Below are 26,420 nucleotides of genomic sequence, written 5' to 3'. Positions count from 1 at the left end.
CATCTAAAGACAATAATTCATACTTTATACAAAAGAGTGCTAATTTTACATTTTCTGATGTACCACAACTGCTGCAGAGTTAGACAGGTGAGAAGAAATTGCATATGTGTGATCCCATCCTCATTGTGCAGGTTTTCTCCTACTGACTCCAGCTTTCTCATACAAGGTTATTGTGTGTTAGGTTCCAATTACATTAAACTATTACTGTTATTCTCATGATAATGATATTATTTTATAACACCCCAAACTCTTGTCTCCTAAAGATAACATTCTACATGACAATGAGAGTGGAGTATTTTTTATGTTAATGTCCCTTTCAGAGAACTGACATTATTAACAGAATAAATGTAACTTACTTGAAAAGACATCTCTTAAAAAAAAAAGGGGGGGGGGGGGGTTTAAAAAACAAGTATATGCCCCTTTTCATTGGCACCGAGTTTATTCTGGAATTAAAATTATTCCACTCAGACCATACAGGTCCTTTTACAGAGGGCCAAATGCTGGTCCTATTCAAGTCTGAATATAGACTGACCAAGCTTTAACCCGAAGAACAGGACAAAAATCTTTCCCAACAAATTCTTCTTAGACTCTAAAGAAGATAAATTACTGACCATTTCTCATAGTCATTTATTTATGAAGTTCATTTTGACATAGCATGTACTTTCTCCACACTGATGGACAAACTGGAGGTCAAAAGGCTAAGCAGAAGGTGGTTCCTTATCACAATCTCCTATGCACTGGCAGTTTCCTTACTTTCTTTATCACATGGGTCTGCTGAACTGGCTCACAGCTGCAACCTTACTCACATGCCACCTGGCTTTCAGCACCATCGAAGCCATAATAGTCTACAAATCATTAAGCAAATGAAGAAGAACTGTGTCCTTATCACATACTGCGCTTCAGCATAGATATTTAAACCATCGGTGTTTAGGAGGAGTGAATGCCCATTCACCATTACTTTCCAACGTTACATGCCTCAGATTTCAGGGAGAGCTGAGGGAACTGAGAAAGATGGCAACACAGCATCTACACCTGGAGGAGCAAGGTCAGTTTTGCCCTGAACTCTATGCATCCCGTGGTTGTTGCTACATTAACTATGCGTGTATTTACCATTCTAGTATAAACCACTTTAGAAATATGTCCTTATGGTGTAGTCTGGGCAGAAAAATTTCAAAGGTGAGTGGTTACAGATGTAAAAATGAACAGCATCCCAAATGGTTGGGGTACCAAAGAGTCCTTTCCAAAATGTTGCTCCTTTAGTTATGAGGTGCTGGAAGCATCCGCACTTGTAAGCGAGGCACTCAAAGCAAGGATCCAAAACCAGGCCTATCCTTACAGCACCACATGGAGATGACCGCTTCCGATGGGATGCTGTCCCGTCTTGCCAGGAAATTCTTTAACACAAACCACGGTCCAGCACAGAGGAAACAAAAAGAATTGGAAAAAAAAAAGAAAAATAAAGAAGCCCTGGCTACCAGGTGATGACAGGGCCCTCCGACGTAATTTTCCGTGGCCGATGCCGGGGTGAGGGTCGCGGGCGGGTTGAGCTCCACCTGACAGCGGTCCGGACACAAGATGCTATCGTTAGCCCCGCACAGCGTGATTTCTCCCTAATCCTTTCTGCAACTTACAACAAGTTTAAATGTCCATGCATGATGTTATTAACTGCCTTCAGTAACCGCTTAAGACCCGGATTTGCACACCCCCCTCCCCCCCCTTTCCCCCCCCCCTTTTTTTTGAGGGGGTGGGGGTCAGTCCGGAGCCTCCCCCGTCGGCCGAGCACACCGGCGGGTCCGTGGCGATAACAACTCGATTACTCGCCGACGGGGTACCCGGAGGGGGGGCTGGCTGGCTGGCTGCTGCGAGAGGCGGCCGGCTCATCGTACAGCGCTAATTAGCGACAACCGCTAACAACAATTAACAGCCGCCGTTAAGCAGAGCGGCCCCGCGGCCGGAGGGCGCGGACGATGAACCGGGAGGAGGGGAGAGCGGGGGGCAGAGGCCGGGCACCCCCGCGGAGAGGCCCGGACCCCGACCCGCCGCCCCGGCGGCATCACCTCGGCCTCGGCCCCGGCCGCGCCGCCGGCCGGTCTCCCGGGAAACACCAATCAGCGCCGCGGCCGCTCGGCGGAGGGGGCGGGACCAAGCGGGCGGTGGGCCAACGGCTGGCTCCCGGCGTCCCCCGCGGCGGCCGGCCGCCATTTCGGCGGGAGGCGGAGGGGGTTGGTGTGGGAGTCGGTGAGGGCGGGTGGTCTGCCGCGCCCGCCGCTCCGGGACGGCGGCTGGGGCTCGACCCGGCGGGGATTCGGCCTCGGGGAAGCGGGGGGGGGGGGGTGCTGGAGGGGCGTGCAGCCTGGCGGGGCGGGCAGCGGGCCCGCGGAGCCCTCAGGCCCAGCGCGGCCTCCTCCAGTGCCAGGGGGGTGCCCCCCCAGGTGCAGAGGCTGCAGGGCCAAAGCAGAGGCCGTTTCCTTTCGGGGGGGGCGGGGGGTCAAGAAGGAAAAGGTCTTCCCCTGTGCCCTCTGTGTCTGTCCACTGTGGACGACAGGTGGGGGGGAACCCTTGACACCTCCTTGGGAAACCGGGCTGCAACAGCAAATATTTGCCACTATCGCTGTCGGATAAGGGACAAGATCCAAATTCACGAAGCCTAACGATAGTGATCTATTGACCTGTTCTGCTTCCGGTCCGAACCGTACAGAAGCAGGCGTGAGCAGCCGTCAGCCCGGTCTCTGGGTGGCACTGAGGAGGACAAGCACTGCGAGGTTTGGCTCGTTCATAGTTTAGCGTTAGTTGTATGGAATTAGCGGGGGGGAAAGAGCTTTCTTAGCATTAGCTTTAAAGACACAGACCAAACACCCCATTCTCTTTCCCCTGCATTACAGATATATCTCTAAAATCTACAGGTGAGCAGCCAGGCCTGAGACTCAGTCCTGCTCCCTGCAAAGCCAGTGGCACAACTTCATCTGTGTTAGACTCCGACCCTCAGCAGGTGATCTCCACGCCAGCTTCACACCACACACTATGAATGTATACGCATGCATGTATGCATGTATGTTTATAGTTATACACAAGTGAGAGCTTCAGGAAGAGCAAAACAGGTTACTGCTGATGGACAACAGCAAAGCCAAAGGGCTCCTTTCTCCTCCTCTCCCACTCCCTCCCAGAACATCCCATTAAAAATGCCTTAATTTTTACCTCATGCATGTGCCATTTAGTTAGGAAATTTAATTGTCAAAAGTCTGACGTTTTCTTTCTTCTAAATTAAAATAATGGAGGAGGTATGGGGTAATTAATGTGCTCACCCTAGGGTGAGCAATCAGTGGAAGTGGTGTACATTTTAAAAATCTAAATGGACTTTTTTTCATCGTGTCTCTGTGGGATGGCTACGTACCCACCTACACCCTTCTGGAGGCAGCCAACAGAAATCGGAAAACAACTTTTAATTCACGCAGGAGGGGTGGGGTCTGCCCTAACGGACAGCATGCCCTTGGCTTCTCCACAAAGTGAAATATTTCACATCATCTATTTTAATTGAAACAGAAATAATGAACCCACCCTATGCTAATGCATATTAATGGCAACCATAGGGAAGGGGGAGATGCACTGATGAATATGCCCATTCATACAAGCAGCGTTTTCTGGAGGGGTGAAGGCAGCAACCCCCCCAGCTGGCGGGTTTTGTACGGGGTGCGGGGGACTGGCGAAGGCCTGGCTTCTCTTTCTACCTCCACAGACAGGGTTTAAGCACCTGCCTGTGCCGCCCTGCTTCTGCTCTGAGCCCGGACAGCCCCAGCTGCCACTCGTTCACAAGTAGTCGCGTGAGAAAGTCAGAAAAGACAATTCCTCTGCCACCAACACCTGCCCAGCTACCACGCCAGCCCTCTTCCCGCCCGGTGCGCTGGCATCCCCAGCGTCCAGTGCTGCAGGTGATGGCCCTGCTGGGAAAGGCAGCAGGTGGAGCGGCTGAAGGGGTGCATTATTCAGCACAAGGGTAGTCACTCCTTGTTTTGTAGTTTTATGCCGGGAACTGTACAGCACTTTATGAAACACGGGACAGGATCGCAGTCACTTACATTGAAAACACAGACATTCTAATAGAGCACATACGACTAACTCCTCGAATGCCTTTGAGCAGTTTCTTAGTCTGCACTGTGTCTGAATGCTGAACAGAGGACTAAACTGAATAGCACTCATAACAGAAATCGTTATCAAGTGGCGGCGGGGGGGGAAGAGTAGTAGTAAAAACTGAGAGAACTGGAAACATTCCTTCTGGTACCTGGGTCTACACCGAGATGCCCTGATGGAGTTCCTCCAGCACCTGGAGAAACACATTTCCCACTGCTTTGCTTATCAGTTTCAGCCTTATTTCTGCTAAACATTCAAGAAGAAATCTTCCCCTAGACTCAGAAGAAGCAACCCGTGTACTATGGAGCGCACTTATTAACGTTTTATCAGTCCGAAACCCCGGAAGGCTGCTATACTTGCCGAATACAAGCTCGTTCACACAGTTTATTTTCTTAATTACGTAAGAAGCAGTTTGGTAACTTGAACTTCCCAGGAAACAATTAGCTAGCTCTACGTGCTGAACCCCTGTTCCCATAAGAAAATTAAAATGTTTATCTGGCTAAAATAACTTGTAAATGAACTCATTTTTTTCCCCGCTTTTTGTATTTCGTGCATTGTAGACGCTAGCAATGATATTAGTTCTAGTGTGGGAAAATATTATAATTGAGATCTGGTAAGTTATTTGCAGACTTCAAGTTTTTCTTTACACTGTGCTGACATTTAGTACAGCCCCGGTGAGGAAAACAATGCTGCCATTCATGGCTCTAGACGTAGATTTCAATCGACTTAAGCGGGCACAATGAAACTTGGTCATTCACTGGTTACCCATATTGTGTTCTCAAATTTTCTCTCAGCAAAAGTATAATGACTCAGTATTGTATGGTTGCATAGACAAGGGCTCAGAACAAGAGACACTAGTTTTGTCTGACGGTGTGAGAAAGTCGTGAAGGGATCTTTTCTTCCAGATGGTGTTAAATTCAGCTGCCTTTTTAACATTGGCCTTGCACAGCAATCTGCTGCTCCCCTTTCACAAAGAATAAGCCCGGGTCCCTGCTAGTTAACATGCATACTCACGCAACCCGCAACTTCACTCCAACTGTTTTACAATGCACTGGTATGCTAAATAAACTCTATCTAGTCTCTCCCAATGCTAAAACTAGCCTTGAAAGAACTGCTTCACTGATATTTACACTTCCTCCCCCCCACCCCATTACATAAAGCTGTATACGGTTTGATTTTTTTTTTTCCCCACCAGTTTTAAGGAAACGGCACCAAACAGACAGATAATCCTAGGAAACGTTACTTGCTGCGTGAGCCTCTTAAAGCATGAACTTGGAGGGCATGCTGCCACATTTCCACATCCTCTCTTTTCCCAAGTCAGAAGTTAGATGTGCAGGGCAAAAGGGGGGAGAAATGGGGCACTTTGCTCCTAAAGCAGTGAAGGAGTAACAATAATAATAGTAATAACAGCCAAACGTATTTTATTGATTGGTAGTCACGTAACATTAATAGGGTACAGAACAATTTAATACGACAATGGCCAACACGCGATTATAATGCTGATATTTTTCTCCGGTGTTTTCCTTCGCAAGTTTACATCAAAGACCGAGAGGCAAGCAACAGCTTAAGTAAATTGACCCCGCTGAATGCCTAAGTAAACAATGGGTTTCCCCGGAAAACAGCTTATTGCCTTAATTGAAGCTCTTTGAGGAAGAAAACCGCGTACTTTGTCATGTAAATGTTAATTGTAGTAGACAATGGCTCTAGGTAAATAGCACCCCTGGACAGGCAGTAAATGAGAGGCGTGCGGGCACTCCGCGGTGAAAGGTTGGTGGCACAAACACGGTTTCGGATGTAAATAAACACGGGGCCGCTCACCGGTGGCTACCGCCATAAAACTTTGGCACGTGCAGCGCAGCCAAAACGGCGGATTTACCTCAAAACAGCCTGGCCAGGGTCCCGGCCGGCACTGCCGGCAGCCACCGGGAGAGACCCTCCGACTGAAAAGCGGCGGTGCCATTATTTTTTTTCAGCGTACGGGGAGGATGGGGTAACTTTTGAGGCCAAATTCTTTTGTTTTCAATCGACAGCACGCCTGCTGCTGCCAGGACTGCCTCTCCGCTCCCTCCCCTCTCCCGGTGTGTGGCGTGAAGAGGCAAATATTCCCGCTGTAAGCCCCAAAACAATGTTCTAGTCCGATTGCAAAGTAAAAAAAAAAAAAAAAAAAAAAATTAAACAAAAAATAAAAAGGGCGCAGAGGGTTATCCCCTCCTTTGACGGAGCCGGCTGAGCCCCGTTCGTTCCCTTATCTCTGATCTTATTTTAATCTGCCTCGCAGACGTTCGGTTTCTAGCACAGCATCCTGCGCCAGTGTGCCTCTGGGAAGATGTTTAGGTCAAGTCCAAAGGAAAACGCTACCCTTCACAATTAATCCTCCTCGATTCCACTGCAAGAGGTGCCTACGCTGCGGTAATTAATTATAGAGGCGATTAGCACCCGAACCGGTGTTTATTAAAAACCCGGGGATGTTTGCAAGGCCAGCCTGCCACGCCTGCTCTTCCCTTCTCCCACCGGGCCCAGCCTCCGCGGCCGAACCCCCCCTCCACTGCTCCGACGACTCCCGCCCCCCCTCCGCGAAGGGCGGAACTTGCGCCCTGCTCGTTCCGCGCCCCCTCCCCTGGCAGCCCGCGGATGGGAAACGCTCTCGGGGATGGGGATGGGGATGGGGATGGGGGGGAGGAAGGCGAGGGAGAGGATCGCGGCGCGGTGCCGGCGGTGGGCTCCCCCCGCCCCGGCCCCGGCCCCCGGCCCCCGCCGCATCCCCCGGCCCCCGCCGGGCTGTCCGTCACGGGCTGCCGGGGCACGGCGTTGCCACTTGCCCCGAGCGTGGGAATGGGAGCGCCCAGCCGTTCACATCTCCTGCACGCCGTTTAACGGAATCAATTAGGCAAGACAGACCCTCCGCTTCCCCACCCCCACCTCCTCCCCCACCCCCCACCCCCCCCCTCCGTTTTTTGTCAGGTCTATATACGTCCTAATTATTTCGGTTTGGGATGCCAGAGCTGTTTCCTGGATAGATCTGATCATCCTTAAACAAAAAGAGAGGAGGCGCACACGTGGGTTTGGGAGTAAATGTCACTTTCATTTCCAATGCTAGGCGCAGAGTAAGGCACAGAACATTTTTTAACACTTTGACAAGGGGGGAGGCGATCTCGTCTCCATCATGTCTTTCTGCTTCAGTAGCTTCCTCAAGGAAACCCTCTCGGAACAGAGAAGCATCTGTGCTCGCGTTTTGAATAGAAGAATAAAAATCGGCCATCACTTTTTTTCCATCTTTGTGCAGCTCCGCCGAGTTCTCGGTAGATATAAATTATTGAGCTTGCCTACACTTCAGTGTAAACTTTTTCTGAAAGCCTGCTTTCATATTCTTTGAAATAAACCCCGATGCTTTGTCTCAGATGCACACAGACAGGTCTTGGGTTGGATTGTTGTTTTTTGGTGGATTTGGGGTTTTTTTCCCTCTCTCAGTTCAGTCCACGCTGTACCGTCACCACCACCGTCATCTTCCTCATCACTAACTACCACCTTTATTTTTAAGGCCATTTCATTGCAACGAATCATTTTGCAAAAAATGAAACTCAGCATTTCCAAATACCTTTGTAAGAGAAAAAAAAAATATATCCTCTTAGCCCAGTTAAAGGTTAGCTGGTCTGGGTTTCTCTTTATTTATTTATTCAACAGCAATAGTTGCACATGCATTGTTTACCATCAGTACCATCTCCTCTGTGCAGCGTCTGGCTATCCATTCTGTGCCATCTGACAACTTCGTATTTTGGAATAAGTATGCCATTTAATTTCCTCCACTCCCACCTTCAGCTGTAAAAATGTTAGATTCAATAAGCATTCCTGACCTTTCTCGGTTTTTACTGTCTCTCGCAGTAGTCTTTCATTTTCATACGCTGTACGATGATCTTGAAGGAGTTTTTACTTTCGGTTATCTAGCTTTATGAAGACCAAAACACTCATACAGCTAGATAACCAAAGATAACAACTCGCTTCCCTCAAAGCTTTTTTTTTTTTTTTTTCCTTGCTAGAATCCAGATTCTTTCTGACAAACAGACGTGTTGTTTCCTCCAAGAGTACCAGTGCTGCTTTAAAATATTCATCCTTTTATGCAATTGTGACCTGGTTTGTGTGTCTGTGTGTATGTGCAGCTAATAACATCCAAAAGAGATCTGTTGCCTTCAAAGTTTATTCCGAACTTTTTCTTTCAGCCAGTAATTTCCGGCAGCGGTAGCCAACAATTCGTCTGTTAATACCAGAAAATAAAACCAGCTATTAAGGTGCGTCAAGCTGCGTTAAGAGTGAGAAGCATCCATCCCTTCACAGGCCTCTATTTGCATTGTAAATCGCTTCGTTCTCACGAAAGGCTCTTTAGCCTCTATGAAGATGTAAAGCCATCGGCAATTTCCAGAGCGGTGTCAGGAGGAAGAAGGAAAAAAAAAAAAAAAAATCCCATTTCAGTAGAAAGTGACAAGATGATTCGAGGATGCGGCTCCTGATCCCTTTAGATTATGCACGGCATAGAGCTTTTTACCAAATGGTGGCAGCTTGATGGCAAATATCTTGCGTGCGTGTGTGTTTTAGGGGGGAAGGTCCTCGCTTTCTCGGGGCTCCTAGAGCTGGGGAGAAGAAGACGCGGTCTTGCCGGCTTGCTGCTGCCCCCGGTCTGAAAGAAGGAGAAAAGGGCCATCATTGGAGGGCTTTCAGTGCCAAAATGTGGACCAGCCCGGCAAGGTCAGAGGTCCTGGACCGCGGGAGACCAAGGTAATGATGATGTCATGAGAAACCTCAAGTACACACGGCTATTGATATGCATGAGTGACCAGCGACCGGCCCCGGCCGGCGGGACCGAGCGCCCGCTCGCCTCCAGCATCGCCTCCTCCACCGCTCCCGGCCGCCGGGAAAAGCCGCCCGCCGCCTTTACCTTCCTCCTCGGCAGCGCAGACCGCTCTGACATCCACAGGCAGAGGCAGAAAGCTCTCTCTGAGGACAGATAAAAAGCGTTCGCAGAGCCGGGGAGCGCCTTTTTGCCTGCGTTTTCTCTTCTGGCAGCCTCCGCTGGTGCAGAGGGATGCGAGGCACTTTGCTGCCTGGCTCAGAGCGGGGCCTTGCTTTCCGAGGCCGGGGACCGGGTCTGTGCTACGCAGTGAGTCGATGTGTAATTACATTGACAATTTGCTCTGCCGGGTTGTGCGGGGGTTGGTTTTTTGGTTGTTGGGGTTTTTTGTTGTTGTAGGTTTTGGGGGTTTTGTTTGGGTTTTTTTTAATGGCTCCGCGTCTCGGCCGTGTTTCGCGCCTAGAGTGATTTGCAGGTATTTACACCGGGACGGCTGTGCAAGGCGTTTTTCCTCTGCGTGTCTGTCGGGAAAGCTGCGAGCAGCAGGCTCAGTGTATTTTATAGCATCTATACCCTCTCTCCCCCCTCCCTCCCTCCCTCCCTCTCTCCCTCCCTCCCTCCATCCTTCCCTCCCCCCCCCAGCCTGTGTGTGTGTGTGTCTCTCTGTGTCTGTGTTAGAATGCAACACAGGTGAACATTGCAGCAATATTTATCTAAGGCGATATATCATCTGGCGAAATGCCTTAATAAAAACGCTGATTTATAGTTTATTTTTATTAACCTCGTACTTAGAGCGAAGAAATGCATGCTGACGTTACTCAAGGAACCGATGGAGGCAAGTCCTTCTAAACTGTTAGAATGCGTTGTGTACAGTTTTAGGATTTAAGTCTCTCAGCTCCCCCTCCCCCACCCCCAAAAAGAACATTACACTTTGAATTATTTAACAGTATAATTTGTATAGAATTTTTCTAACTCTAAAGTGCAAACATTAAAGGTCTCTCGAGTATACGTGATACAATGAATCTTCTCACCGAGATCTACCATATTTACTGTTGAAATTAATAAATGCACTTCAACAGCTCGTGCATGCTGCAGTTGGTATAGGATGCAGGCTGAAAAATCCAGCACAGGCAGAATACGGACTTCTCTGCACTCCTAAAGGAATTATGACTTAAAATTCGTGCTGCTGCTGTTCTTTTAAGGTGCAAAATAAAGCACAACCATACCGTGCGCTATGTTCCCGTCCAGTCACAGTCAATATGCCACACTGCCTTTAAATGCATTTGTTTGTAAATTAACCCGTGTTTGCACATGTTGCTACTGTTAGGGGAAAATTTTTAAATGCATGAAGTTAAACTGAAGTTGTTGTTGCTCTGTGTTGGCTACGTAGCCTGCTTACATGACAAAGCGTACGTGTGCTTGTGTGTACATAGGGGAACCATATGTACATGTGTCGGTCTAGGTACGTGTGTTTGTGTTAAAATATATATGTAGGTGTATGTGGTTACACTGTAAAATGACAACTATATCAACCAGTCCATTTTTATCCTAAGTTAATATTACAAAAGCATGAAAATGGGGAAGCAATCGCATTTGTCAGACAAGGCCCAAAATTAATACTGCCACCAAGAAGTAACACATATACATTGCTGATCTGCCGAATCTCGGATTCAGCAGTGGTATTGCTAACGAGGCCACTCATTTGTGCTTTCAGAATCTCAGCCTTTGAAACTAGGCAGCTCTTTTTTAAACAGGTATTAGATATCCTGGTATATCTGCAGTTTACCACCGGTGCTTTGTACCTGAGAGATGTAAGAGCTCACTGTGCCAGCCTTCTTTGTGGAAAATACAGAGCCTGGCACAAAGTGGTTAGAATTCTTATAATGCTGCATTATTAGTTACTGAGCTTCTTCATTACCTCTCAGGCTGTTCAGGCACAACAGGGACGACCAAATCAGACATCTGATACATCCAGGGGCACATGATCATTCTGATATTATGTAAAATTCTAATGAGCTTTTCTGAATTGGCAGACAGACGGAGGGATGTTTTTTTTCTGGCAATAGCTAGGGGCAGCAGTGTTGGTGATCAGGCATGTGTTGCACACGACAGGCTTGTGATTTTATGCATCAAATTCTTTCAGTCAGAGGCAGGAAAATCCAAGTGCTCCTCATGTATATGTGTGTGTAAGGCTATGCTTACACAGGTATGTGTATATATAATGCATATTAACACAGACATGTATGTACACGTTAATGCATGCATGTAAACCATGTCACCAGACTTACAGTTTAATGCAAGGCGTATTATTGCAAATTGATATGTTTCAAAGATGCAAGGTATATCTTTCAAACACCAAGCCCTGGTCTCAGAACTACCCCACTTACACACTGACTTGGGAAGTAACCGCAATACACCTGTCACATTTTGTTGATTAATCACCAGAGCCTCAGTAAGTCAAAAGAGCCAGCATCACGATTATGACCTAGCTGTTCATTAGCCATATTACCCATTACATTTTCTAACTCTCAGACATCTCGTAGGGCCTCAAAATCAACGGGTGCCAGGTAAGAATTGCTCAAAAGTATTTGCTTATTCTGACTACCATAAAAATGTATGCAGTGGTTGCAAAATACATTTCCAAGACTGCAGTGTTGTCTAGGGTCTGGAAAGTTTAAGCAATGTGTAGTTCTGAAATTACTGCCGAAAATATCACCTGAATTGTCAAAAGCATCTGTTGTTAACAATGCCTGCCTTCTTCCAGTTTACATAATTGTATAAAACTTATTTATTCCAAAATCACCATAGAAATGATCTGCATATTGGAAGAGACGGAATCCAAACATTGACTTTTTCATCCTACCTCCCTAATATATTCCCACTAATGGCCTGTAGATTAGGATGTGATTGCCATGCTTGTTTTCTAATCTTTTTATAGGTCTCCAGATGGCTGTGACGTAAAGAAGAAACATCCTGCGTGGATTTCTTAAGAATAAACAGTCTCTATTGGCTTTAAAGAGGAATGCTGAAGATTCTGTAATAATTGCAGTCAGACCCCCATCCTAATGCCAGCATCCCCACCTTCTGTGGGGAAGACACACAGGAGCCCCCCTTAAGATGCTGTGAGGTACATAAGAAGGGTGTAGCATTACATAAATCCCCTTTTTCCCACTAAATCATGGTAGAATTCATGCAGATGTAAACCACGGCATGCCAGTACAGCGCAGGCCAGCTTTCCCTGCAGAGCATCCCTTTCCTCCCAGCCAGGTAAGTCACTTGACTAGCTCGCCTTCTAATAAAGGTGCCTCATCATTTCTTTTGTGACCACAATTTCATTTGACAAGCAACTGTACTTCTGTTATGTTGAACATATGGTACGCAAAGGGGTATCCAATAGAAATCCAAATTACGAAATAAGAAAAGGCAGACTGTCGAGAATTCAAAGTCTCAGAAAAAAAAAAAAAAAACAACCGCAAACAGTCAGTAATTACACATGAAAACACTGCGTGCTGTTAAAGAACATATATCCACATCTGCAGGTAGTGCATATCGTATCACCTGACTTTTATTAAACAAAAATTTTAAAATTACCGTTTCTTGTCATGACTGTCACTCCCTGTGGTCTGTCTGCGTTGTCTAAATCTGAAAAATAGCCAGAAAATAAGCAAAGAATCATAATTTAGACACTTCCAGTGTTTGGTTCTTGCTCATGAAATATATGTGAGCAGGTAAACCTATGCGTGTTCAGAAGTATATTAACTTCTGAGAATATTAAATATATCACTGAAACGCTTGGGTCTAGATTAAAACAGGGAAATAACTAGCCACATTTCCTGCAGATGATCTAATGTGACACAAAACAGATATGAGTGATGTACTCCGGTATCTGCAGGGTTAAATGTGGTAATCAATATTTACAGGAAATAATCTGAATAATATAATTAAAACCCAAATTGCATCATTATTTCTGGAGAACTATGCTTAGAAATAAAAGGTTATGAATATTATTTGGGGCTGCTGAAGAGAAGTGACGAAAACTACAGAGGCAGATTCAGGATTTGCATACTGTAAGCTGCCAGTTACTTAATAAAGGATGGAGGCTCCACCTAGCCTTCAGTTCAAAACATGCAAAACACATTAAGCCAGCCTTTCCCCGCTAGATTTCCCAGCCCTTCCAGACCGCCGGTGTCCTGAAACCGGGATCACCGGGAAGGCATGCTCTCTATTTACAGCCCTGCGAGCGTATCCAGAGCCGCGGGGGTAAATAAATACCACGTAAGCCGCTCGCTTTCATTGCATCATATCCATTACATCAGCCCCAGCTAAAAAAAAAATGGCATTATTATTATTACTACTACTGCTATTACTATTTCCCAGGAAGTTCTTCTCTTTTACGGGGAAGCGGTTTCACCCGTTTCACGGACCCGGGGTTGACCGGAGTTGCAGAGGGATGCTACTTTTTGGGTGGGATGGATGGAGGGATGCAGCGGGGCATCCCTGGACGAGTCCCCAGCTCCAGTGACACCCGGGACTGGGGTCGGCGGCCGAGCCGCCCTTCATCGGCCCTCCTCGGGCTCCGGCACAGGCCTCCCCCTCACTCCCTGACCTCCTCCCCCCCCCCCAAAAAAAAAGGTGGGCTCCTGAGCCGCCCCGGACCGGGCCCGCCGCACCGTGCCCCCCCCCCCCCCGCCTCGCCTCGGCCGGGAGGGCAAGAGCGGCAGGAGCATCATGCGTTTATCAACCACCCCCACGCGCGAAGGGGTGCGTGTTTTGACCGGGCTGCATTTCGGATAACCCGGGAAGTGATGGCTGCTTGCTCCAAGGGATCCACTACGCGAGGAGGCAGCGGGTGGGCTAACTGCAGCGAGCAAGACCTTGCACCCCGGCCAGCGGCAAGATATGACTTCGGCTCCTCTCTTTTCTTTTTTTTTCTTCTTTTTTTTGCTCCCTCTTTTTTCTTCCCCCTCCCCTTTTTTCCCCCTTTCTTTTTTCTTTTTTCTTTTTTCTTTTTTTTTTTTTAAGCTCCAATACGTAGAGGCCACAGGACTTGGTTCCTATGCTCCTGCCCTGTGAATGTTTGTTCCTGCGCCTGCACACCTTCCGAGAGCACTCAGGCATTGCCAAAAAGCGCCCAGAAAAGCCACAGCTCTGCTTTCGCCGGCACTCTGCCGGATAATTAACAGTTCCCGCACCCTAACTACGCTCCACGACCAACAGGTTTAGCATCAGAAGCACAAAATCGGCTAACCGGCGTAAGCCGCCGTGTCAAGTCATAAACCCTGCCTTGTTAATCAAATTTCCCTCGCCGGGGGCGAGTGGAAGTGGCCGGAGCCCTGCCGGGGCGACCAGCTCCTGCTGCCCGGGGAGAGCTGGCCCCAGGCCGGGCTGACACGGACCCGGGAAACCCGACCTGCCCGGGGCTCAGCATCCCCAATTTTGCAGGGAATTCAGGATCGGTCTATCCCCCACACAAACCCACACCCCGCGGTACTTACATTTCTTCGCCTTTATCAGAGAAAGATTTGACCCCTGATCTAAGGGGGTGAGCTGAGCCTCCGGTGGCAAACAAAGATCCCCACGGCCAAGCCCCCTCCGAGCAGAGAAAGCTCTTTCATGTCTCCAGAAATTCACGTCTTTCCCCTCGCCATCCCTCTTTAAAAGTGCCGCTTAGCTCCACGGTGTAATTCTTGCGCTCTAAAAGAGTTAGAAATCTTCCATCCAGGAAAACGGGAGAGAAACGCAGAAAGTTGGCTTGGGTTGGATTTCTGGTTTGGTTTTTTATTATTATTTTATTTTCCTTTTTCCGTATTGCTTCCTACGCCCCGGAGTAGAAGTGAAGTGTTGTATGTGAGGCTCTGCAAGTTTTTGGGGGGGTTGGCCAAGGTCTAGTCCAGCCCTCTCTGCTGAGGAGGACGTGCTCTGAAATTCAACCAATTTCCCCAACGCTTTTGTTGCTGATGAACTGAAGCCCTATTGTTCATCCATTGCCACGGTCTTTTTCAGTTCCTACTATAGGTTATGCGTTGCCAGAGATAATGAATTTGCACCAAAACCTCTCATAGTCCCATTCTGACAGACGGAACAAATTAGAAATGTCTAGTCTAAAGAAGAGCAATGGCTACCTTTTCCTAGAGAAGAAGGAAAGCGGGGCATTTCTTTGGAAACTTAAAAAGAAAAAAAAATTGCAGCAAAAGGTCGAGTTTCCTAAGGTGTTTTCCTCCGGCTAACTTCTGAAGAACAGTTTCTTCCGCGTCTTGTTTTTGGGAGGCTCTGCCATTTTGTGCAACTTTTGTCCGAACCCACCAGCCGGCCAACAGCAGGAAAAAAAAAAAAAAAAAAAGAAGGAGAAAAGAAAAATTAGAAAAAAATCATGGTGCTAACAGAAAAGACTGTCTTCCCATCCCTGCTGTCAGGCAAACTTGTAGCGTGACCACTCGTCGCTGGAAGGAGGGTGTCCTAAATCGCTGCCGGTTCCTACTCTCCCCTCTCCTCCATCGCTCCGGGTTTGGAAACAGCATGAAAACGCTCGTCAAAGCCCCGGCTGGGTTTTAGGGCGCGGGAGGCGGGCGGGGAGTGGAGGGGGGTGGGGGGCGGGCTGGGAGAAGTTTCGGTGTGCACCGGAGCGGGAGGTGTGCGGGGAAGGATGGGAGGGAGGGATGGAGGGGAGGGATGGAGGGATGGAGGAGGGATGGAAGGAGGTGGTGCACGGCGAGGGGGCGGCAGGACGGCTCTCCCCAGTGCCCGGGGGTGGAGTGGCGGGGGGGGGGGCGTGGGTGGGTGTCGTGCTGGCCCCCCACTCTGGAGCGGCTTTACACGAAGACCCGGCCCCGCGTGGGCAGGTGTCAAGGAGTGTGGGTATGTTGGGGGGGGGGTGGGGTCGGAGGGGGGCTGAGAGGGGAAGGAGAGGGCTCAAAAATGAATGTATATATACATATATATATATATATATGTTACAAACACCCGCGCACAAACATATGCATATGTGTGTGTGTGTATATTTATTTATATATATACATACACACATATATGAGTGTGTATATGGTGTCAGCTGAGTGTCCCGCCCGGAGCGCCGCTGCAGGGAGCGGGGAGGCGGTCCGCCATCCCCGGGCGCGGATTTCCGCCGATTATCCGCGGATTTATTTCCGCGGGGACAGCGGGAACCAACGCACCGCATCCCCCGGCACCCGGGCATCCCTTGCCCGGCACAGCCCCCGGGAACCCGGCGGACAAAGACAGCTCTGTGAGGACCGAAACGCGAGCCCGGAGCCAACCGAGGGAATTCAGGAGGAGCCCCCAGCCACTCAGGAAAAAAAAAAAAAAAACCCAAAACAAAAAAAACAACACACACACACCCCCCCCCCCCAAACCCCAAAGAAAACCAAAGCCAAACTGCTGAGAGGATTTATAAAAGTCCACACCGCTTCCACCGGCCAGAAATACACTCGCGTTTCCACTCCCTGGCGTGGGCATTTAAGTTTAGTTGAGATGGTTGAATGGAAAGGCGGGGAGGGTGGGTGGGTCGAGGGGTGTGTGTGGTTTGCTCCAGGAGCGACATTGCCAAAGTGCGGAGAGATGCTCTGGAACATCTCACAGCAGTCTAACGAATACATAAATAACGTCAGGGGAAAAGGAGAGGAATTCGTGTCCTAACAAGAGAAGACCCCACGCTTCCAAACCGCCGGTGCCATTTCTGCCTCGCCGGCAGAAAATTCCTCTGCCGCTAAAAGTTCTCCAAACATCACCATGTACCGCGGCGTCCCAAAGCTGGGGGGGGGAAGAGAGGGGGGCACAAACCGCTCTCCTCCACTCTCGTACCCGTCACTTTCCGCCGCCAGACGCCGGGTCCCCGCTTATACCGCTTCACCTCCCCATCGGAGCGGGGGGATCCCTGCAAAGCCGAGAGAGCGGCTTTGACTTGCAGATCAGACCGGCGGCGCCTGCGAGTAGGCATAGCGGCTGCAGCCCACCCACCCACCCACCCCAACCTCCCCCCCCGCTTCTCTGCAGCCTCCCCCTTTCCCTCGCCCCGGCCGGTGGTACCGGCGGGCCCCGAGCCCCATAGCATCCGGAGGGATGCTTCGCCTCCGCGGGCTGAACACGCCTGTGTCATGCAGTATTTTGGGGAGGGAGGGAGGGAGGGAGGGAAGGAGAGAAGGAGAGAAGGAAGGAGGGAGGAGGGGGATTTTTTTTTTTTTTAATTGGCCGGAGTTTTCTATTTCCCGCTCGTCGCCTGAGAAAGAGAAGCAGCAAATAACGTCCCATTTAAAAAAAAAAAAAAATTCAAAAAAAATTAAAAAAAAAAAAAAAAAAAAAAAAAAAAAAAAAGGCAGGACGGGCTCTGCTGTGCTCCGGGGAGGTGGGCTTTGTTTTGGGGCCGGGCAGGGGGGGCGGGCGGGCTGCTGCTGCTACTGCTGCTGCTGCTGCTGCCAGCGCTCATTTCGTCGGGCAGGGGCGCGGAGCGGCGCGGAGCAGCGCGGAGCGTCTCGGCGGCTGCGCCCCCCTCCCCGCGTCTCCCATCCCCGCTTCACGTTCAAGGTTTAACGGCGAGGTCACGTCCATTGACGTCAGCTCGAGGCATACTGTACGTCCGGCGACATTTACATACATCAAGGAAATTAGGGCATTAAAAAAAAAAAAAAGAAAGAAAAAAAAAAGAATATGCAAATCCCGCTGCTCGCAGAAGAGACCGCGGATTTCCGGAGCGATCACCCCTATTGCGGAAGATCCTAATTAACGGAACAAAAAAATCGAGCCTCCCCTTTCCTTCCAAACATCATCATCACCATCACCATCATCATCATCAATCAACACAGCAAACATCCCCGAAATGAGCGATCCGGGCCGGGCCGGGCTGCGGGGTGTGATCCGGGCTCCATCGCTGCGCCATTCTCCTCTCCTCCTCCTCCTCCTCCTCCTCCTCCTCCTTCTCCTGCTGCTGCTGCTGCTGCTGCTCCTCTTGGCTCCAGCGTGTATTAGTTTTAATACTGATGCATATGTAAAGGTATATTTGCATTTTTTTTTAATTTACTGAAAGTTACAAGCTATCGCTTTTCCTTTGATCTCTCCTTTCTTTTCTTTGTTTGGCTGGTTTGTTGTTTCTTTTTTTTTTTTTTTAAACCCTCCCCCTTTCCCTTCTTTCTATTCCCCCGGATTTTGGCGAGACTCTGCTGTGCATGTGTCTTTATATTCAGTTTCCTCCATGATTCTGTTTGTGTAAGGTTTACAAAACACGCAAGGTGCTGGTATTACGAATCAAGGGCACAAGATGCTTGTTGGGTTCTGAGAGGAGAGGAGGATCTCATTGCCAGGCTCAGCGATCATACCGCTAGCTCGAAACTGGAAGTTTGATCGCCTAATTAACTTCGTATTAGGAAAAAAACCCCACCGAAACAACCCCAAACCCAACCTTTTTAAGGTGTAAGGCGATATAGATAAGGCGTGTAATGGGACTGTTTCAGGGGATTTATAATATCTCATTGCTGTATTACGGCCTGTAAGCGCACTAATATCTGCCTCGATTTTAGGAACATTTTATGTCAAAGCCTTCTCTTAAAATGTGTAGACCCAGGTACAGAGAGCTTTCTCTGAGGAAGACATCTTGTACGTTCTGTCTTAAGTGCTACGTTATTAAAAGTATTACATCTCATTTTAACGTGTGTAGCTTTAAACCCGCTACCTAATTCTCTACACAAAAAGGACTTTTAGAGGTTAATTTAAAATATTGCCGATAGCATTACATTTGCTTTATCCGAAAATCCACAGGCCTTGAATTACAAACACTGTTAGCACATTTCGGTTTACCTTAATGGGGAAATTCTTACAAGAAAGAAGACTAGCAAGAAGAGTAGTTTAAATCTGACTAAAAACAGAAGAGTACCCTCTTTTTATAGTCCAAGCATTTTACGTTTTCAAACCAGTAATGTTATTCCGTAAAAAAACCCAACACCTGCCCGTACCCACATTTTTTCTTTCTTCCCCCCCCCCCTCCAAGTGCATGCGTAGATAATTAGTTACACTATGAATGACTTACCTGCATGAAAGTATAGGGCAAAAGTTAGCCCTCCCCAAAGACTGTCATGCATGGTTTTGGTTTTGTTTGTTTGTTTGTTTGTTTTAAATAAAGAGCCGAGTGTCATGCTCGGTCTGTATTACTCAGTGCCTGTTTAGTCACACGTATACTTTAATACTTTGGCGTTTCTTACGGTATTTCCAGCGCTACCTCTCGCTCCAGTTTTACAAGCTCTACACCGATATGTCACCCAATAAAACGCGGTCAGATGGCTGCAGGTAAAACATTAAAAAAAAAAAAAAAAACAACCAAAAAAAAAACCCCAAACCCAAAACACGAAACCCACCCCAAAACGGAAACCGACACCACCATCCGTTAGGTCAGCTCTTACCTTACCCCATATAGCAACAATTCATTAGGAAATTACCGTTTCTACACGTTTTTACCAATAGCGGGTGCCGGGGACTCCCGGCCCGCGGACGCAAACCCAACCACCCTCCCCCGCTTTTAATTAGCGCGCGTGCAGCTCTCGCGCCCCGGCGGACCCTCATTAGCATATGCAGAGAGGCAGGCGGAGGTGTGAGGGCGGGGGGGAAGTGTGTGTGGGGGACACACACACACACGCCTGTCCGTCCGTCTGTCCGTCCCCGCACCGCATCCTCCCGACGCCCCCCCCCCCCCTTCCCCGCTTTCTTACCTCGCACCTCGCCGCGGCCCCGACGGGACGGGGGGGCACCGCTGACACCCCCCCCCGCCCCCGCAGCCCTCTCCCCGGGCCGGGATGCCGGGGGGTCCCTGCCGCAGCATCCCCCCCCCCCCCCCTCCCCCGCCCCGCTTTACCATACGGTGGCGGCGTTTGAATGAGCCCCCCCCCGGGGGGGGGGGGGGGGGCGGACGGAGGGGGGGCGGCAGCGCGGGGACAGCTGCCTCCCCTCCGTCACTTGCCACTTGAACGCGAACTCCACGGGTGGAATAGGAACAATAAATGCCGCCCTCCCCCCCCTCACACCCCCCCCCCGGCCCGGAAACGCGTTACCTAATATCGGCCTTTTACAGTTAAAAATACGGGCGCGTATATTCCGCTGCGAATCTGCACCGCTGTCCCGAGGTGTTCAAAATACCACCGAAGTTGGCGATTTCACGGATTTCGGCCAAGGATAGGTAAATAAATAAAGGAATACATAAAAGCACTCATGACGCTCAGATTTGGGGTGGCCACGGAGACGAGACAGGGCGCCGGGTTGGAAATAAATAAATGCATGAAATAGATCCAGTTCTTCGCCTTCTCATTTTTTTTCCCCCACCTTCGTCGTCTTCCCCCCCCCCCCCCCCGCCCCCGCTTGTAATACTTAGACTCCTCTAGACAGAGTATTCAGCAGTTTACACATAGCTTTTCTCCCTCGTCTCTTCAGCCCTATCTGCCGCCTTTTCAAAATAAGCGGAACTGCGTATCCCTCTACACGTGAACATATATGTTTTGTCATTATTTACATATTATTTTAGAGGTGTGGAGATGCAGGTATAGAAGAACGCCTGCTTGTTTGTTTTTGGGTTTTTTGTTTTGTTTTGTTTTTTGTTTGTTTGTTTGTTTTCCCACCCGCAAGACTTAAATACTGAAACGAAAAAATGTAGGATGGCAAACACATAATATTAGATGAAGTAACCGAAATCTGGCATGAGAAAAATAATTTTTTTTTCAGTAAGGAAAAAAGTAGAATTTGGAGTTTTCTGCCTACATGCGCACAAAAAAAAAAAAAAAAAATCATAATCTGAATTCTTTACACAAAAGCTTCCAGTGCGGATACACCCTGACGGTACACCTCCTTTGGAAATAATAAAGAAAACCCCAAAGCCATACCCCTTGCCTCTGGTTAAGAACATCTGCTCTGATTAGAGGTAGAAAGGTAGAAACCAAGAGGAGCGGCGGGAGAAGAGAGGGTGAGAACGGCAACACTTTCATCCAGACTTCAAATAATCGCTAAATGGTGAGATTTCCGGGGAGTGACGTACAGCAAACTCTTTGTCAGAGGCGTTTTGGTGAGGATACAGGACGCCAACTTCAGCACCAGCCCGGGACCAGTGACCAAAGCAGCTGGCCTCCCACGCACGGCGTGGGTTTTTTTGGCTTTCAGCACTGGCAAGAAGGGGAAGGAGCCCCATGTTCGCGATGGCTTTTTTGCTCTTTTATTTTCGTGATCAGTTTATACCTGGGCATAAAATAACCCGTCACTAAAGGCGAGGTTTGTAATACACGGTTATTTCGCTCTTTTCCACAATTACGGCCTTACAGAGAGAAGTTAACCTGCCTTTTTTTTTTTTTTTCTTTTTTCTTTTTCTTTTTCTTTTTTAAATTTCGGTCTGGAGGCACGGGGTTTATTCTTCCTCCTCCTAGCCACCCCCCCCCCCCCTTTGCATCCCCTTGGTGGGACGGACCCTACTTGTGAGCGGGGTGGGGTAAAGACGAACAGGACGCGGAGATGGGGCGGGGGGGGGGAGACGGGACCCTCCGCTCCTCTGCGGGGCCTCTCCCACCCCCAGTTGCTCCCCCCCGGCTCTCCGCCCCCCCCCCCGGGCCCCGGCAGCGGGGGGACAGCGACACCTGCCGATACCCCGCCCCTCGGCAGGACGGCAGGACGGAGCAGAACAGGCAAGGTACTCGCGTCGGCTGCCTGTTCCCGTCTATCACAACACGAACACACGGCTCCCCCGACGGTAGCTTGGCCCCTCTCCACTAATCCTACCCCTTCGTCTTCCGCCGCACCATGGGCTTCTCCACCAAAATAATAAAAAGAAATGAAAACGAAAAAGAAACACATAAGAAAAATAAAATAAAGAAAAAAAAATAAAAGAAAGAAAAGAATATAAAATAAAATAAAAATAAAGACAAAAAGAAAAGAAATAAAAGAAAAAGAATAGAAAAGAAAGAGAAATCAGAAAAGAAAATAAAGAATAGAAAAGAACATAAACAAAAGAAAAAAATTAAAAGAAAAGAAAAGAAAAGGAAAAGAAAAGAAAAGAAAAGAAAAGAGAAAAGAGAAAGAAAGAAAAAAACCCAAAACCTAGCAGGAGTAACGCTGACCGGCTGTCTGCGGGCAGAGCATCCCCCGGGGGGCGGGCAACACCCCCGGCTCCCTCCTCCCCGCCCCTCCTGCACCCCTCGACCCCGCCGGGGAGGGGCATCTTCCACACACGGAGGGGGGATATTCTTTCCCCCTGCCCTTCGCATGTTAATTACCGGGGTCAAAATATGGTCTCGTTCTGTGGGTGCCTGTTTGAAGAAAAGCTGGGCTTGCGAACAGCGAGGGGCGCGGTGCCCTGCAATATCGCAGGGAACATATTTCAATATTCGTCCCTGCAGAATGGCCCCATTCTTTATTTAATTTGTACCGGTGTTGCATGGAAAGAGTTTTTTCTGGGAAGCACTTGCGAGCTGATTGTACGGAGCTTTACCTTTCCCCCATTCTCCCTTCCTCTTTTTTAATAAAAGTAAAGAAAACGAAAGGTTTGATGTTACTGAAAGGCAGTTTTTACGAGCAAGAATGGCAGTGAGGAGCTCTAATCGCGGCAGGTTGTCAGGAGGAAGACGCACTCCAGAGAAGTTGGAGGGTACGTTTGATTGGATTAACTGCCACTTTTGTTGTTGTTGTTGCTGTTGTTGTTGTTATTTTGGTAGTTCATTAGCCCAGCTTCCGCCAAGTCGGTGTGCTTCGATAAATGATTTCCCAGATCTCCTTCTAGGAATTGTGGTTGTCTCGTGTCTCAACAGGCTGCGGGCGGAGAAACGAATAACCCGGCTCTGTCGGAGGACCTTTTTTACTGCACCTGCAGGAGTTTATTGCTTCTCCGAAAGAAAAGAAAAAAAAAAAAAAAACCCAAAAACGACGAGCTGGGCTTTTACAGTGAGGAAAGGCTGTGGGCTCACGAACATCAAATATTTGTATTAAAGGGTGACGTGGCTGGTATATGCTGTTGCAAAAACACGCGTGGTGTGGCTGCCTCTCCCGCGTTTTAGCTGCCGTGCTGCGTGTACCGGCGCGGGGCATCACACCTCCCCGACAGCCCCCACCGCAAACCAACAAAACTTGCCTGCGTCCCCCAGGTCCTTAAACCCGAGTGTAAATTATTCCCCCCCCCCCCCCCCCCCGCCACCGCCCCGCCACCCAGCCACCGCATCGGGCCGGGCTGGCGGCATCGCATCTCCCCGCCATGCCGTGCGGACGGACGGACAGACGGACGCCGCTGTTGGGGCCGGTTCCCACGCTGCCGGAGCATTGCCCCCCGCCCCCCCCCCCCCCCGAGCCGGGACCCTCATTAAAACCTTGCCGTTTTGATCCGCATCCCTGTTGACAAGAAGTTTCAGAGCTCTCCCAGCGCATCCCCATCGCCAGGTATTGAGGGGCAGCGCCTGTCGGGCATACCACGCAGAGCCCCTTGCCCTGAGAGCCCCCCCCCCGCCCCTGTTTTCTCCCCCAGCTTTTCAGTAACGTTGAGGGAGTCAAGAAACGGAGATAAGGATGAAGGACTGCCTCGGGAGATGCAAACCCACAGTCCCGCCGGCTCACGCTGCGGGACCCGGACGGGCTGGCGGGGGAGCGCGGTCTGCAGGACTCCCGCGGCGGGCGGTGGGGGGGGGACACGACCACTCGCCCGGCCTGTCCCCCTTCCCTACCCCCCCCCCCACCATGCCGGTGCGGTGCCCCACGGACCCCTTTGCGTTCGCGTCTTTAATGAGCTCATCGGTGAGCCCCCATCAGGTGATCAGGCTTGTAATCCAATAGCTTCTGTTCGCGTAAATAAGATTTGTCACTGACAGTAAGAAATTTTTTGGGGGGGGGGAGGGGGGCCGGGGGAGGGGGAAGCGAGAGGGTGTTAAGGAGAAAAGAGGACGGCAGAGGAATCCCCCCGCCGGGCAGGGACGCCTCCACAATTCGCCCCGACGCCGTCTGGGGCTGCTGACGCCCCCCCGCCCCCAATCCCGCTCGGCCCGGACCTCAACTTTCCCCCCCCGTGTTTTCAGGAGACCGACGGTGGAGGTCGGCGAGAGGACGGAGCAAGGGGTGTGGGGGGGGTGAGCCCTGTCTCGCCCCCCCCCTCCCCGTCTCGAACTGGTTCTGAGGCGGCACGGCCGGGCCGTACTGAGCCCCCCCCCTCCCACCCCTTCCCTCCCGGGGGGCACCCTCGCCCCGGTACTCACCGCTCTCCCCCCGCTCCGCAGCCGCTCTCCCGCAGCCCGGCAGCGGCTTCTCCAGCCCTGCTCGCCCGGACGGGGAGAAGGGACGGGGCGACGGAGGGAGGGAGGGCTTGGGGGGGGGGCTGGAGGCGGGGGGGGGGGGGCGGCCACGGGTGCTGCCCCCCACTGAGCTGCGACGCGGCCCCCCCCCCCCCTTCGCCCCGGCGTTTCCCACCCATTTCACCTACCCCCCCCCCCCCCCCAGTCAGATAGCCGCCGGGGACGGGGGGGGTCACGTCTTGAGGGGCGGCCCCTCTTTCGGGACCCCCGCCCGGCCGAGCGAGAAGTCGAGTCTCAGCCCATGGGAGCCAGGGGGACTCGGGTTTGGGGTCAAAAGAAGGAGAAGTGGTTTCGGGCCCCACGCCGCCAGTGGGGCTGCCGGCGGGACTCAGGTGGGCTGGCGGCTGGGGCGGGGCATTCCCCCCCCCCCCGGGTCCCTGTGGCATCGCCTCCCCTCCCTCCTCTCCTTCTGGGTGTTGATATTATTATTGCCACTGATAACTAACAGCTAATTAGAAAGGCCGCTGGAAAGGGAGGCCGGCAGCCGGAGCGGGCTGGGACAGAGGGAAAGGGTCTCGCCGGGGAGGTGGGGGGGAATGGAGGGGGGGGGGGGCGGTGGACCCCGGCAAAGGCTGGCCGTGCATCACTGCTGCAAAGCCGCCGGTTCCCGGGGAAGTGCAATTACCGGCAGGGCCTCGCCGTTAATGACAGAGGAAGCTTGATGAGCTGCAGCTCCCTCCCTCGTTACAGGACGGGGGGGAACGCTGGCAGCCCACCTACCTCTGAGGGGCGGGGGTCGGCGGGGGGGTCGCCCTGGACCCCCTCGAAACTTTTACTACTGCAGACATACCGACCGCCCCTCCGGTTCCTTGGCTGAAGTTTGGTTTTGGGGTTTTTGGGTTGTTTTTTTTTTTTTTTTTTTTTTTTTTTTTGCGTTTTTCTCCCAAAGGTTCATCGAAAACTTGTTGGCGTTGATACCCGCCGGGGACGATGCAGCACCACCGTGCCCGGCATCAGACCCCCACGTTTGTGAGTGCTATATCCACCACGATTTGCACGCCAGAGATTGCATCATTCTCAGCCTGCTCCCCTCTGTAATGCAAATGACGGCAAAATATGATTTCCCGTAGAGCTAATGGGAGCGGAGCGCGGTGCATCAGCAAGGCTGTCGTTTCGGTAGGGTTATGCAAGTTTCGTGTTTGTACAGAGTGAAAAAACAGCAAACACGAATATTTGTCAACGCACTTTGGGGTGTTTATACCTTACTATATCCCAATAAACAAATAACGTAATGAGAGATTGTATTAATGACATCGAAAGAAAATTAATAGGAAAGAATTACATTGTATTTTAAAACAGACGGCACTAAAATAAAAATAAATCTTCGATGCTTTAGCGTAAACAAGAAAAAAGTATTGTAAGCGTCCTATATCGTGTTCAGAAGTTGTCCTTAGTTTCGTATCGATTTTGGTGTTGTGTAAAAGTATTAATATAGTAAATACAAACAGCTAAGTCAGACTCGATTGAGAATTACGACTATTTAAATTACCAAAATAAAAACCATCGAATAATGTTGTTCATTCTAATAAGCACGGAAATGTTTTCCTTTTAATTTACTTATTTTCAAAACAGAAACTGAAACATATTAGAACTGACTTCCTTTTAAATCAGAAGGGTTGACATTAGCACAACCATCTGCATATTCTTGCCACTACCCGAAGAACGTAAAAATGAAAAAGCAAGCTCCTGAATTTGCATTTTTTTTTTTTCCTTACCCTGTCTATTACCACCGCTATTGATTACATGTACTCACTTTCTCGTACGGACCATTCATTCTCTGGTGTCTGCATCCTTCTGAACGCGCTCACACTCAGGTTTATTCTTCTTTAGAGTGGTTACTAGATATACTGACAGCGCCAGAGTACTTTTTTTTTTTTTTTTTTTTTTAATAGTGATACATGAGAATTATTTTTAGACTTCAAAAATCAGCTAAGCTCTAACTGGGCAGGTCAGCTCCAGTGATGTTAGGCATCAGTTGCTGTCGAGCTCTAAGAATTCAAGCGGGGGAAAAAGGGGGATTATTAAGCATGGAAGCCTCACCAAATTGGTTCTAAAGCCATTGAAATCGGTGCAATTGATTTTAAAGGGGCAGAATTTGGCCCAGTTGTTCAAGTTACAGGAGTAAGCGGCTGTTTGTTTTAAAATGTAGCTCTCAA

General features: G+C 49.8%; 3 long non-coding RNA genes across 21 annotated transcripts in view; 1 reads left to right on the top strand and 2 right to left on the bottom strand.

Annotated features, from left to right (window-relative positions):
* LOC115336894 overlaps window positions 1–26,420 on the bottom strand; it is a 129,804-nt gene that overhangs the window by 100,939 nt on the left and 2,445 nt on the right. For 5 of the 19 annotated variants that reach the window (XR_003921974.1, XR_003921973.1, XR_003921977.1 and 2 more), the window contains exons 1-2: window positions 14,461–15,832; window positions 12,557–12,607 (exon numbers count right to left, since the gene is read on the bottom strand). This is a non-coding gene — a long non-coding RNA (uncharacterized LOC115336894). Of the gene's footprint in view, window positions 1–12,556; window positions 12,608–14,460; window positions 15,834–19,671; window positions 19,691–20,010; window positions 20,247–24,168; window positions 24,254–26,420 lie in introns of those variants that run through there. The other 14 variants (XR_003921961.1, XR_003921968.2, XR_003921964.1 and 11 more) reach the window with 11 other exon arrangements.
* Window positions 8,041–9,142, bottom strand: LOC115336898. Its single transcript, XR_003921985.2, has 2 exons — window positions 9,053–9,142; window positions 8,041–8,794 (listed from the first exon to the last, which is right to left on the bottom strand). It is a non-coding gene; the product is annotated as an uncharacterized LOC115336898 (long non-coding RNA).
* On the top strand, window positions 9,164–12,280 carry LOC115336895. The gene is made up of 2 exons (XR_003921980.1): window positions 9,164–9,274; window positions 11,904–12,280. It is a non-coding gene; the product is annotated as an uncharacterized LOC115336895 (long non-coding RNA).

The sequence above is a fragment of the Aquila chrysaetos genome, chromosome Z (assembly GCF_900496995.4).
Source record: "Aquila chrysaetos chrysaetos chromosome Z, bAquChr1.4, whole genome shotgun sequence".
NCBI lineage: Eukaryota > Metazoa > Chordata > Aves > Accipitriformes > Accipitridae > Aquila > Aquila chrysaetos.
Note: the sequence above shows the minus strand (reverse complement) of the source record. Positions and strands in the feature narration are given on the sequence as shown.